The following is a 14,812-nucleotide window of genomic DNA, read 5'->3' on the forward strand; positions in this document are numbered from 1 at the left end:
GTCGCCGTCGGAAAAGCGGCGCCTATAGTCTCGCTCTGCTATGCAGGCGAGACAAAAATGGTCAAGAAGTAAGAAAGTTATGTTCCCTCGAAACAATGCTTGTATTTCCATAATTGTATTAAATAAATGTGTTTTCACCGGTTTCCCACAGAAGCTATCGCATGGTTAACAAAAGACTTAACGCATGGCTGATCGTCAACAAAACGGAGTGTCGAGTGAGTTTGAACGCTAACCTGTAAAACCTCTTCATTTTATGAAATTATTGAAATTCAAGCCTTATTTCAAATAACCAAAACTTTGTTATTTCTTGACCATTTTCTGTAATTGAGGTATCAAATTAAAGAACAGATATTGAACTTTTTAAAAATGTGGTTTTCTTTTTGAAACCCAGATATAGCCCGCCAAATGATTTTTTGATATCCCCTCTTCAAATTGTTTTTGCTCACTCATGCGTGAATGAGAAATAATATAAGTAATTTCAGATGAAAGAAGAGATTCTAAGCTTTACAATGTTAGGTCATTTGTCTATTGTATTTGTGATTAAGTTATGATAAATCATCGATAAATCTCGGTTTCGTTTTTTGTGGGACGCACTGTACATATATGTAATGAGATTCCACTCATCCCTACGTCTTAATTGCGTTCAGAGTAAAACACAATAAACGGAGTTTTATTCATATGCTGATATGCTGATCATCGTAAAAAAAATATTGAGTAGATTACTCTCTATCAATAATCAAAAACCTTTCCACATACCAAAGATAAACATGTGTAAAATGCTAAGAATAACAAATGCTAAAATACAAGTGATTAACTAGATACATATCATGCAATTACATAATTATCATTGAAATCAATTTGTAATGAAATTCAACTTAACTACTATCATGACAATCTATGTCAACCAATATTCGATGACCAATAAACACGATTAATGAAATTGGTTATACAATCAGTGCCCCCCCCCCCCCAGGAAATAAGTTTTCATAGAAACAACAATTATCAAATATGTTTTGATAACAAAATTTAACATTAGTATTAAAACTGAATCTCTTCTCTGACGTGGAGTCTTGTGCTAAATATATCTATGGCCGTCTGCAGACTTTTTTTGCGGGGGGCAAGGCGCAAAAACAAATTAAAAGTGAGAGAAGTGACCGAGTTTGTCATGGGGCAACTTTTTCATTTTCTAAAGTGAAATTGAAGGATTTCGTGAACACTTTCGGTGGATTTTGTAAAAAAAAATTATTTAAAAATGTTATGATTGAATCCAATGAGCCTTATCAGAAACGATTTGCTCAGATTTTTTTTCTGGAAATCTGTTTTCACTCTCATTTAGCATATTTAGAGATTTATTGGAAGAATCATAACAAGCAATACAAAAGAAAATACTAACGAGCAATCCTCTTTAAAATATTGAAAATTTTCTTCTTTGCAACTTGATTTCGATATTGAAATTCCTTGTTTCTTATCTAGAAACGTGAACTTTAGCATCAAATTAAGTGTCATAATAATAGAAGAGAGGTGTAAGTTCGTGTTGGAATAAGTATCATAAATGGTTTTCATTAACTGGGAATCACATTCTATGTGATGAGAATAGGATTCTTCATTGTATATTGATTACTGTTGATATACAAGACCGATGTGGATACAAATTCAAGAACCCTTGATTTGTCTTACATTTTACATTTTTTTGTCGCTGAGTACCATAATTGTTAAACTATAAAATGCAAATAAATTTCTACACCTAATATGCATATTAATGAGTTGCCTCCCAATATTCTAAAATCAAAATACTTTTCACCATAGTATCAAATACCTTTTTCATTCCTGGATTAGTAAGTAGCTGTATTTATTTCTAAATATATGTTGTTCAGCTCATGTAAAAGATTTTAAGAGGGCACAACATGTTTGATAGGTTAAAACCTTTGAAAGTTGTGAGCAAGCGAACTAAATAATCTAATTTTATGACAGATTTTGCGACAACATTAAGGAAATCACTTTTCTGTTCCTTGCTCCTTTTTTCTTGGTCATGAGACATTTGTGAGTCGAGTGCCCTCCCTACCAAGCCCCTCCCCCTCTCTAAGCAACCATATATCTTATAGAGGGTTGTAAACTTGCGTCAAGGCTTTTGGTAAGTCATTTACATTGCCTGACATATGTACATCCATGTATTTTGTTTTATTATCCGATAGAAATTGAAACTTAAAGCCAAAATTGTAATCATATACCTTTCCATAATGGAAATTACCGTTTGCGTCTATGTGAAGCCTTGATCCTTCCAATAAAGGTAAAGTATGGACCTTTACCTTCAGTTTGTGTAGCAAGCTCTTGAGCGAACTGTTGAGTTACCTCACATCCCAGCAGTCCGACCGAATGAATATCCCCCTTTGTGGATTTCAAGACATGGGCCAGCTTGCTTGCTCCACCAGCGTTGCTAAACAGTCCATACCCCGTCTGGGGAGTCGAATGTTCAAGAAGCAATACCTCATTGTTTTGCTTTAGTATTTTCATAGCTTTTCCCGCCGCACTATCACTAAATGCTGATTTAGATGTGACTTTCACCCACTTTCCTTCCATTTGAAGACGACCCGCGATAACAGCGGCACGTTGTGTCTCCCATGCATTTTTGGTTGATTCGGTGACACTGACTGTGCTACCGGTGCGGGCATTTGGATTGTCGGTTCGGTTACTATCCCACTTCCATTTGCCAAAAGTGCTGCTTTGTTGAGGAGGCACTTTTAGCTCCCCTGTGCCGACTTGTTTGTAAGCCTGATACTCCATCGAATCTTTCGGTAGTGTCTTGAGTTGTTGAGCAGTCAGTCCAGTTTGTTCGTACAACCGCTGTTGCTGGGCTTTAAGTTTAGCGGCATTCTGCCCTGCAGTTACACCCAGGCGCGGATCCATGGGGGGGGGGGCCGAGGGGGCCTTGGCCCCCCCCCTTCGGCTAAAAAAAAAGAAGAGAGGGAAAGAAAAAGAAAAGAGGGGAAGAGGGGAAAGAAAAGAAGAAAGGAAGAGGGGGAAGAGGGGAAGAAAAAAGAGAGAAGAAAAGGGGGGAAGAAAAGAGGGGAAAGGAGAGAGGGAGAGGGGGAAAGGAAAAGGAGAAAAAAAAAGAGAGGAAGAAGGAAGAAAAAAGAGAAGAGAGAGAAAGGGGGAAAGAAAAGAAGAAAAAGGGAAGAGGGGGAAGGAAGGGAAGAAAAAGGGAGAGGAAAAGGAGAAAGAAAGAGAAGGAAAAAGAGAGGGAAAGGAGAAGGAGAAAAAAGAGAGAGGGGGGAAGAGGGGAAAGAAAGAGAAGGAAAAAGAGAGGGAAAGGAAAAGGAGAAAAAGAGAGAGAGAGGGGAAGAGGGGAAAGGAAGAGAAGAAAAATAGAGAGAGGAAAAAGAGGAAAGAAAAGGAGAAAAAAGAGGAAGAGAAGAAAAGGGAGGGGAGGGAGAGGGGGAAGAAAAAAGAGGAAGAGGGGAAAAGAAAAGGAGAAAAAGGAGAGAGAGGAAGAGGGAGGAAAGAAGAGAAGAAAAAAGAGAGGGGAAAGAAAAGAAGAAAAAAGAAGAGGGGAAAGAAAAAGAGAAAAAAGGAGAAGAAGAGGGGAAAGAAAGAGAAAAAAGAGGAAGAGGGGGAAGGAAGAGAAGAAAAAGGGAGGGGAGGGGGAAGAAAAAAGAGGAAGCGGGGAAAGAAGGGGGGGGGGGGGAGAGAGAGGAAAAGGGGAAAAGGAAAAGGAGAGAGAGGAAGAGGGAAGAAAGGAGAGAAGAAAAAAGAGATAGAAAGGGGGGAAAGAAAAGAAGAAAAGGGGAGAGGAAGAGGGGGAAGGACGAAAATAAAAAAAGAGGAAGAGGAGGAAAGAAAATGATGTTCGAACCAAAAGGGCGCCGAAATGATGTTCGAAGGAATGTCAAAATGATGTTCGAACTGGGGGCCGAATTGATGTTCGAACAGGGGGGGGGGGGGCGAATTGATGTTCCACGTAGGGGCGCCAAATTGATGTTCGAACTAGGGGGCGCCAAATTGATACTCGAGCTAGGGGGGGGGGGTGAAATGATATTTGAACTAGGGGCGCCAAATTGATGTTGGACCTACATGTAGGGGCGCCGAATTGATATTCGAACTAGGAGGGAGCCAAAATGATGTTCGAAGGGATGTTAAAATGATGTTCGAATTGGGGGAGCCATATTGATACTCGAACTAGGGGGGGGGGGGCGAATCGATGTTCGAGCTAGGGGCGCCAAACTGATACTCAAACTATGGGGCGCCAAATTGATGTTGGACCTACATGTAGGGGCGCCGAATTGATATTCGATCTAGGAGGGCGCCAAAATGATGTTCGAAGGGATGTTAAAATGATGTTCGAACTGGAGGCGCCAAATTGATACTCGAACTAGGGGGGGGGGGGCGAATCGATGTTCGAGCTAGGGGCGCCAAAGTGATACTCAAACTAGGGGGGCGCAGAATTGATGTTCGAACTAGGGGGCGCCAAATTGATACTCGAGCTAGGGGGGCGAAATGATATTCGAACTAGGGAAGCCAAATTGAGTTCGAAGGGATGCCAAAATGATGTTCGAACTGGGGGTCGAATTGATGTTCGAACGGGGGGGGGGGGCGAATTGATGATCGACCTACATGTAGGGGCGCCGACTTGATACTCGAACTAGGGGGGGGGGCGACGAATTGATGTTCGAACTGGGGGCGCCAATTTGATGTTCCAACTGGGGGCGCCAAATTGATGTTCGACCTAGGGAAGCCAAATAGATGTTCGACGTAGGGGGGGGGGGGGGTTGCACCGAATCGATGTTCGACGTAGGGGCGCAAAATTTATGTTCGACATCGGGAGCGCCGATTGAATGTTCGAACTAGGGGCGCCAATTTGATGTTCGAACTAGGGGGCGCCGAATTGCTATTCGAACTTGGGGCGCAGAATTGATGTTCGAACGAGGGGGGCGCCAAATTGATGTTAGAACTAGGCGGCGCCAAAATGATGTTCGAACTAGGGGGCGCCGAATTGCTATTCGAACTTGGGGCGCAGAATTGATGTTCGAACGAGGGGGGCGCCAAATTGATGTTAGAACTAGGCGGCGCCAAAATGATGTTCGAACTAGATGGGGGCGCCAAATTGATGTTCGAACTGGGAGGGGCTCCAAATTGATGTTCGAACTAGGGGAGCGCCGTATTGATGTTCAAACTAGCGGGGCGCCAAATTGATGTTCGAACTAGGGGAGCGCTAATTTAATGTTTGACCATAAGGCGACAAATACATATTTCAGAAGGGGGAGGGCAAAGTGATGTTTCACATGGCGCCAAATTCATGTTCAACCGAGGGCGCCAAATTGACCTTGGACTTAGGGGGCTCCTTGCAAATTCATGTTCGATCGGGGGCGCAACATTGCTCGTATTGCCTGTTTATAGTGAAATTTATTTCCTGCCCGAAAAGGCTAAATTAATGCGGCTGAATTAAAATATCCCGTTTTTACGATAATAGACAAAAATTAATGTGCTCGAGTTTGAAGTTTGTTTGGCAAGATAGGTATCCTGTTCAGGGTAAGAAAAGGGGTTAATATCAAATTCAGCTGGCGCTACGCGCTAGCAATATTTGAATAGTGAGGTGTGTATCCTCTCCATCGATCACACGTACATAAGTCCTTAAAATACTAGTGTTTTTCAAGTCAATATACATAGGCCGATCCAGGGGGCAAAATTTTTGCCCCCCCCCCATGGTGGCGCAAAAAAAAAGGAAAGAAAAAGAAAAAAAGACGAAGAGAAAAAGGAAAAACTTTAAGAATAGGAATTATACCCTAAAAGAGTCCTTCTTAAGTCAGTATAAAAAAATTGAGCTCGCGCTTCGCGCTCGCATCACTGTTTAGTTATATACGCATCCCGACCTCACAGGTTTTTTTTATGCGAACGAGAAGCACAGGCTGAAAATATTTTATATTCTAATCTAACAACTGAAAATGTCCTTTTCATTTCATCATTAAAAAAGTTTTCAGCTAGCGCTTCGCGCTCGCATTTATTTCTTAAAGGACAAGTCCACTCCCAAAAAATGTTGATTTGAATAAATAGAGAAAAATCAAACAAGCATTATGCTGAAAATTTCATCAAAATCGGATGTAAAATATAAAAATTATGACATTTTAAAACTTTGCTTATTTTTCACAAAACAGTGATATGCACAACTCAGTGACATGTAAATGAGACAGTCGATGATGTCTCTCACTCACTAATTCCTTTGTTTTTTATTGTTAAAATTATACATTATTTCATTTTTTACAGATTTTACAATATGGACCAACTTGATTGAACCATTTAGTATTAAACAATGCTAATTGCTCATGTTCAGAGAGGAATCAATCGTTGTTTCAAACGACCACGGAGAAAAATTGAATATTTCATATTTCATATACTAAAATACAAAAAGAAGTAGTGAGTGAGTGATGTCATCAGTCTCCTCATTTGCATACCGACAAGGATGTGAATATAACTGGTTTGTGAAATTAAGCGAAACTTTAAAATGTTGTAGGCCTACCTATTATCTTTGTGTATTTCATATAAGATTCTCAAAATATTCCTTTTCAGGTGTCTCGATTGTCAAAAATGAAGGCCTGTGAGCTAGCGCTGTGCGCTCGCATTTTGATTGGTGAGTTCTGTATACCTATACAGTGGCGTAACTACGGGGGGCATGGGGGGCACGTGCCCCCCCCCCCCATTCGGCTGCCCCCCCCCCCCTTAGTAAATTCCTATAAAGAAGCCTTAGAATGCCCCTCTTCAAGTCTGAATTTCATAAATTTTCAGCTCGCGCTTCGCGCTCGCAGTATTTGATTAGTGAGATGCGTATGATAATCATGATTACAATGACTACAAAAAGTGCTTCATATGTTTAGATGTAATTCAAACAAAATCAGCAAAGGATGGCACTATCATTAGATGACTATGCTGAGATATTTATACTCTTAATGGAACCTAAAATGTAGTCCTTAAAATGTCCCTGTTTGGGGTCAATATATACAAAAATTTCAGCTCGCGCTTCGCGCTCGCATTGTTTGTTTAGCGAGACAGGTACGTATCACGATTACAAAAAAATTGCTTATAATGTCCCTTTAAGGTCTGAATATCAAAAAATTTCAGCTCGCGCTTCGCGCTCGCATTATTTAATCAGTGAGATACTTATCCGTTTAATGGCATTGCATATCCTTAAAATTTCTCTATTAGGTCAGTATACCTGGCAACTGAGCGCACTCCCTAAGTGACACCAAATTTGTGGTGGTGCCCCCCCCCCCCCCAATGCCGTGACCCATGGTACGCCACTGTACCTATATATTCTATAACAAACTACTTGAATTCCCCCCATTTAAAAATTTCGTATCGCGATTTGCGCTCTCATTATTTATAAATGTATCAACCCATGAATCCTGTTCATGATTACAAAAAATATAAAATATCCAGTTTTTCAGGCCTCATGCACTGTCAACAAATTTCATGCACTCATTAGGCTTATTAGATTAATAAATATGAAATAGATTTTTTTATGAATTCATAACTAAATTGTCCCTTTTTCAGAAAAAAATATCGACAAGTTTTAGGAAGAGGAATAGAAAATAGGCATCATTGTTATATAATTACAAAATGTCCTTAGGCCTAAAATGTCTCGATCCTAGTTTAAACAATAATAAAATATCAGCTCGCGCTTCGCGCTCGCATCATTTATTAAGTGCTTACTACATTCACTTCACAATTCCCCTATACACTCAGTGCTTTAATTTGACCCATTTCATATCGGAATTTCAAATATTATTTCCAGCTCGCGATCCGCGCTCGCATTATTGATTTTCATGATGAAAAATGAAATGTATTCAGAATGCCCAGATTCTGTCTAACTCTAAAACACGTGCATGCATGTTTATTGAGATACACATCTTGATCTTATTCAAAACGTGCTAAAATTATCCAGTTTCAGATCAGAATATCATAAATTTGCGCTCGCATTATTAATGTAGAAAGATACCAAAAAACTACCCATCATTTTTCATGAGTGACAAAACATGAATCGAGTGTCCCGTTGGGGGTTTGAAATCTAATTTTTAAGGTTGGAATATCAAAAATGTTCAGCTCGCGCTTCGCGCTCGCATTATTTAATCGTTGAAATATGTATCGTCTTAATGGCTAACTGCAAAATTTCCTTAACAAGTCCCTTTTCGACCAGGCTAGAACGCACATTAAAAATTTCTGCTCGCGCTTCGCGCTCGTAGTAATTATCTAGTTACATACGCATCTTGTTCAGGTTCACAAACATTGCCCAGAATGTTCAATTTTCAGGTCAAAATACATGAAATTTAATTATTTTTTTATCTCACATAGGGCTTATGAGATTATTGCACATTAATGTTGTTTATAAAGTAAAGCTAGGAAATGATTGTTAGGACATGAGCGTTTTGCCCCCCCCCCCCAAAAAAAAAAATATATATATATATCGCGCTTCGCGTTATCATTATTTATTTAGGCCTTGTGAGATACCTCAATATGTTTTGAAGAATAAAATTTCGGAATTTCTTTAACTTCTACCCCCACCCCATTTTTTTTTTCTTGGTGCCCTCTACAAAAGTTCAACAAGCCCCCCCCCCCCCCCGTGCAACCCTGCTGAATAAATCACAGCTTTGCCACTGATGAGGAGATCGAGTCGATTGCTTCGAGATTGCATTATTCCCAAGAGGTTATCATTGATATTATTGAAGGCTATTCTAAACAACTAGTAAAGAAACTACAGCTCCCGTTCACACAATATTCTAGTAGGGCCTACTCTGGTAAAAAGTTAAACCAAATTGAGACCCCCAAAAATCGCTCGCGCTTCGCGCTCCCATTGATATTACATTATATATTCATGGATTTTTTTTTCAAGAACACATTAAAAAGTGGTCTTTAATTGCCTTTTTTTAAATGTGATTGTGTAATAAGATAATTCAAAATACATTTACATTTAAGTTAGCCTGGCCGGGAGGGAGGGGGCGCCATTTTTCGAAAAGTACACATGGGCGCCAAAAATCAGGTCAAATTTGGGCCCCCCTCCCCACGAAATCTTGGATCCGCGCCTGGTTACACCCGTGGTTATCCCTGCAGGAGCCCCTGTCCAAGAATATCTCCAAAATCTGGCAGAGGGACAAAAACATCATTTTCGTCCTTCTTTGAATAGATTGCATAAGATTTACGAGTCTTGCTGTCACATCTGATCTCGACAAATCTATATCCGGCAGCCTCCATCTTTCGTCTTGTAGCTCCAGAATGGATTTCTTTCGAGATCAATCCAGATCCAATACCTGCAATTGTTCCCGAAGCTACGGCCAAAGTGGCAGCTCGTTTTACACCGATTGTTCCTGCATTCACTAAAGAACCTGTGCCCTTCACAGTCCCTAGGGTCAAGAGCGAAATGCCAACATGAGGCGGTGCTGCACCATCCCGAGTTTGCTCAATCTCGAGATTCTAGCCCGATCGGCCCACTTCGCGATTAATCTCGAGATTCAAGAAACCCCGTCTGCACCATCGCAAGAAGAGCGATTCCTGCTCGAGCGTAGTCTAGTTCTAGACGATATTAAACGAATTTGTTTTCACCGATATATACGTTCTATTCCGTGCGTACGCCCAGCCGAGTGTGCGCGCAAAACCGAAAACCTGTACTCCGAGAAAAATATCGTCTAGAACAGTTGCTCAGCGGTGACGTCACTCCCTCAGATTTTTGAGGGAAAGTCGTTAAAAGTGGACACGCCTCCCGTTCAGCCGCTAGTCTTTGTTAACAGCAGGGAAGATTACTGGGTTGAGAAATATGGTGTGATCTACCGATAAAATGAATATTATTTACCTAAGAAAGGACTTTTTGTTGTAAATAATTTATAAAAGAAATCAAATTAAACACACAAAAACATCATAAATGAATCGGATCGTGTATGTTTCCCCTGATACCTACAATAAGGTTTTTGAGCGTAGACTATCGTATATAGATTACATATACAATACACACACACATAATCAATCGGATCGCACAAAGCAGCACAACATTAGCCATAGACTTGTGTACTGTACCGTCTGCCGTGATGTTGTATCAGGGAGACTCCCAACTCCCTGGTTGTATTGTGTACTGTAGGCCTATACATAATTATACAGCGCGCGGTTTTCAAATTCAGTTTCTTGCGTGTTTACCAAATCAGACAAGTCTTGATCACTTATAAATATCTTCGTTTTTTTCATATATGGTGTGATGGCGACGGGTAATTAACGTCATTCTATCAGAGATTCCATCCTGCATATGTCCAAACAGTTGGGAACAACGACTTTGAAGATCCAACAGAACAAAGCTCTCGAAAGTTTCCTCCGAGGCCACGATGTCTTCTTGAATATACCTACTGGGTATATATGGAAAGAGGGTAGCAACTTTATATCCTTCAAAATTGACACTCCCCTTGATTTGGGTTAATTATGTAATTTCTTCATGATGCCAGTTTAATTGAAGTCACATGGCCCCAAGTTTCCTAAATGGAGTCACTTAAAAAGCAAGAAATTCTATATTTCCACATGTAAAATGACAATGACAATTTTACACATTTCCTCATAAACTTGTTCCACAGAATTGCTTCTTTTGTTCGCATGACAGTAATATATAGCAGGAAAATAATGTCAAAGTCATTAAAGGTCAAGTCCACCCCAGAAAAAATGATTTGAATAAATAGAGACAAATCAAACATGAATAATGGTGAAAATTTCATCAAAACCGGATGTAAAATAAGAGAGTTATGACATTTTAAAATTTGGCTTATTTTTCACAAAACAGTTCTATACTCAACTCGGTGATATGCAAATGAGAGAGACGATGATGTCACTCACTCACTATTTCTTTTGTTTTTGTTTGAATAATACAATATTTCAATTTTTACGAATTCGATAATATTAGTGCCCCTTTGCTCGAACCACAAAATGTTAGAATAATGGAATTACATGTGTTCAGGGAGGAATGAAACTTTTTTAACAGACAATGACGAGAAAATCAAAATATTTCATAAAATAAAATACAAAAGAAATAGTAAGTGAATGATGTCATCGGTCCCCTCATTTGCATGCTGACTAAGATGTGCATATAACTGTTTTGAAAAATTAAGCGAAACTTGAAATTGTTATAACTTTCTTATTTTACATCCAATTTTGATGAAATTTTCAGAGTTATGTTTGTTTGATTTTTCTTTATCTATTCAAGTCAGTTTGTTGGGGTGGACTTGTCCTTTAACTGGCAAGTTTGATCTGAAATGTACTGTTCTTTCATAATATGGCTGACCAAACAATAATTGGAATTTGCAGTAGAACAAGAATACAGTAATTGTCTCCCTTTTGCATTTATTGAAGTTGACTGAGTAAACTCTCTCTGGAACAAAAAAATCCTAAAGAACCATGACCAAAACAAAACTCACAAGTCGGTCATATTTGTACGTACAGTATAGCACTTTAAACAGTGGCGTACCTGGAATTTTCCACAGGGGGGGGGGGCAAAACCGTCCGCCAAAAAAATTGACAAGCAAAAAAAAAGTCTTCAATCACAAATAAAGGACTTCGTACCTGGAAAAAAAATTGACAAGCAAAACAAAAAAAAGGTCTTCAAGCTCGTCAGGGGGCAAAAAAGGCTTTTTTTTCAAGCTCGTCAGGGGGCCAAGATAGTCCTTCGCCCCACCAATAGAAATAATTGGGGGGGGGGGCAAACATATCGTTTTGCCCCCCCCCCTCCTCCAATAATTCCGCATGTACAAAAATAAAATAAGATGGTAATGTTACACAGAAATCAGCAAGCGATATTGAGCTACACGACTCGTTCTTTGTTTAAAATCGTGCTCAAATTGTCCGCTTTTCAGATTGGAATACAAAAATTTTCAGCACGCGCTTCGCGCTCGCACCATTTCTGTAGCAAAACCCCATACTTTTCATGATTAAATAGGTGAATAGAATGTCCCGTTCTCAGTTCTAAACCTCAAAAGAAGTCCCGCTTCGATTTGCAATAATCTTTTGTTGGATATAATCTTGTTCTTTATTAAAAACGTCCATTAAACTGTCATTTTTTTTTCAGATCGAAATTTTAAGCTCGCGCTTTGCGCTCGCATGTTTTGTCTTTTTTAGATACCCATCTTAATCATAGGTACCAAAATGCAGAGGATATCAAGCTTTCTGGTCAGAATATAAAGAAATTTCAGCTCGCCCTCGGCACTCGCATTATCTGTGTAGTGAGATATGTATTCTCCTCATGAGTTACTACAAACAGTCTTTAAAAGGCACCTTTTTCCTATTTTCAGGTCAGTTTACTAAAAAATTTCAGCTATATATATATATATATATATATATATATATACGAGTGTGTGTGAGTTTGTTTGTTTTGTGTGATCGAGCGCCGTTGGAAAGTTGATTTATGATTTTGCCCCCCCCCCATGTGAAAAAAAGGATCGACGCCCCTGTGTATATATAGTAAAAAAAATTGCATCTCAATTAATATACACAAGTATTGGCCTCATCGCAATAAAAGGGTTGGGACACGAGATTTTGAAATCGCACATAACATGCATAATTTGTGTTACTTTTTGCTTGTTTCTTTCTTTAATAAGTTTTTCAATCTCTCTCTATATATGTCTAAGAAAGATTATATGTCTAAATTCATGTATATTTTATGTTGTAATGATATATGTTTAAGTGGATTTCAGGGAATGGTCGTACGCAGCAAGGGGGAAGGGGGGGGGGGCAAATTCCCGATCAGTTGTTGTGAAAACACATTTTTTCCCTTAACATTTCATGAAAACTATGAAAAATGTGCAAATGTGAGATGTGTACCAAATACTTTTATTACACTTTATAAAAAAATAATCGCCGCATGAGCAGCTCGGTCCGTTTACTCTATCGTTTTTATTTTTATTTTTCAAAAATATGTTCGAGTTTTGCCCCCCCCCCCCCCCGGAAATATTATCTGCGTGTGGTCATGCAAAATGGCATGACTGGAAATCCTACATTTTGAAAAGAGCATTTGACAGGGTCAGACTTTACCCCTTTTTCAACATTTTCTTTTATGGTGCAAAAATATGTGCGCCGCTCGGCGGTGCCCCCCCCCCCTTTCGCCAAAAGCTGGATCCGCCTATGCAAACTACATGTAAAAGTTACACTGCAAACGAATAGTTACTAGCAATTTAATTAACTGGCAAGGTACATGTAGATCTGAACATAACGCTCTTTCATAATGGCTGCAAAAAATATATTTCATAAATACTGTACTTCAAAGGTAATGAGAAAATGTGCCTTCAAGTTTATTTATAGATCCAGACCGGACCCGAAATGAAATTGATAAATTATATACCAATCGAAAGCTTATAAGCTACTAAATACAGCAAGGTATGCTATATTAATTTTCACCGCTTCCCAGCTGAGTAATTTGCTTAAGAATATTCCAATTATCGGCCTTCGAACCCCGCTTAGAAAATAGGCTTTATTGTGCTTTTCACCTGCCTCGAGACCGTGACGTCACGTTGTGTAAGAAGCGTTGTGATTCCATAGGTTTGTACACAGAAAAACAGGGTGATTTTTTTGCTTTCCAGATAACGCATTTCATTCTCTTCACTTCTATCACAGAGGGATATCACATATATTTTTACCCACAAGCTTGAAATTATGAAATCTACAGTTTTGAACTAGTTTTTGCCATATTTATTTCCTGCTTACTTGGCGCAAATTTCAATTCTATCTGCATTTAGATTATGTATAATAACTTTTCCTGACATAGCAATTTAGGCCCAATAAGAGCCAAACAAAGAAATCACAAAAAAGGTAGTGAATAGTTGTAGGTTTACAACAATTTGAACAGTGAATAATTTTGAGTGCCATTTTCATCTGAAAACGAAAAAAAAATGGATTCATAACATGGAAATGGAAGAAAATACCCAATGCTTTTGTACACAAACCTACAGAATCACAACCCTCCTGACACAACGTGACGTCATCATTTCCAGGCGACATGGGGGTGCTCAATCGAAGCGTACTTTGGAGGAGTAGTTTCTTTGATTTTTATTTAATATTTTTAACTATTGGAAGAATCATTACCTTTATTTTAATATATGATTGTTTTTACACCGGTCAGGGTCTTTATCGAAGAGGCTTCGTGTACATCATTGGCAATATCATTTCCTGGCTACCTGTAGCTAGATAATAATGTAGCTGAACAACAAAAAATAATTGTACGCATTATCTATATGTCCATGTAAAGTAAATAAATAAACTAAAAGTTCCAAGGACAATTGCAAAGATTTTCTTCCAAAATCTGATGCACGCATCAAAATCCGCATTTGTGAGATTAATCTACTTTTAAAAATCAATAATGATTTTTATTCTGTTTTCCTTATCCCTTTCACAGCTCTGTACTAATCTGTACAAAGTACATGTACTTCTCAACCCTTTTTGTCATACTCTCTGCCCATGGGTGTCGATCGGTATTCTTGGTTGGGGGGGGGGGGGTGATTGACACAAATGTTCTTGTGGATGGGGATCTTTCAACATTACCCCCACTAAAATCACAAGTTAGGACATTTGAGAGTGGTTGATATGCATGGTGTTCTTGGAAATTGCTTAATTGTTGCAGTGTACTTTACTTATATAATTTTTTTTTTAATTCAATTTGTGTTACAAGTAAGCTTATTATAAACCCATACGAAAGAAAAATGACAAAAAATGTCTGGACCATGTACAAAGTGATATGTTTATTGAGCATAATGTATACAACTTCTCTCTTAAATCTAACCCGACTGGCAATATCTTTTTTCTTCTTAATGCATGA

The sequence above is a fragment of the Lytechinus pictus genome, chromosome 11, assembly GCF_037042905.1.
Source record: "Lytechinus pictus isolate F3 Inbred chromosome 11, Lp3.0, whole genome shotgun sequence".
Taxonomy (NCBI): Eukaryota; Metazoa; Echinodermata; class Echinoidea; order Temnopleuroida; family Toxopneustidae; genus Lytechinus; species Lytechinus pictus.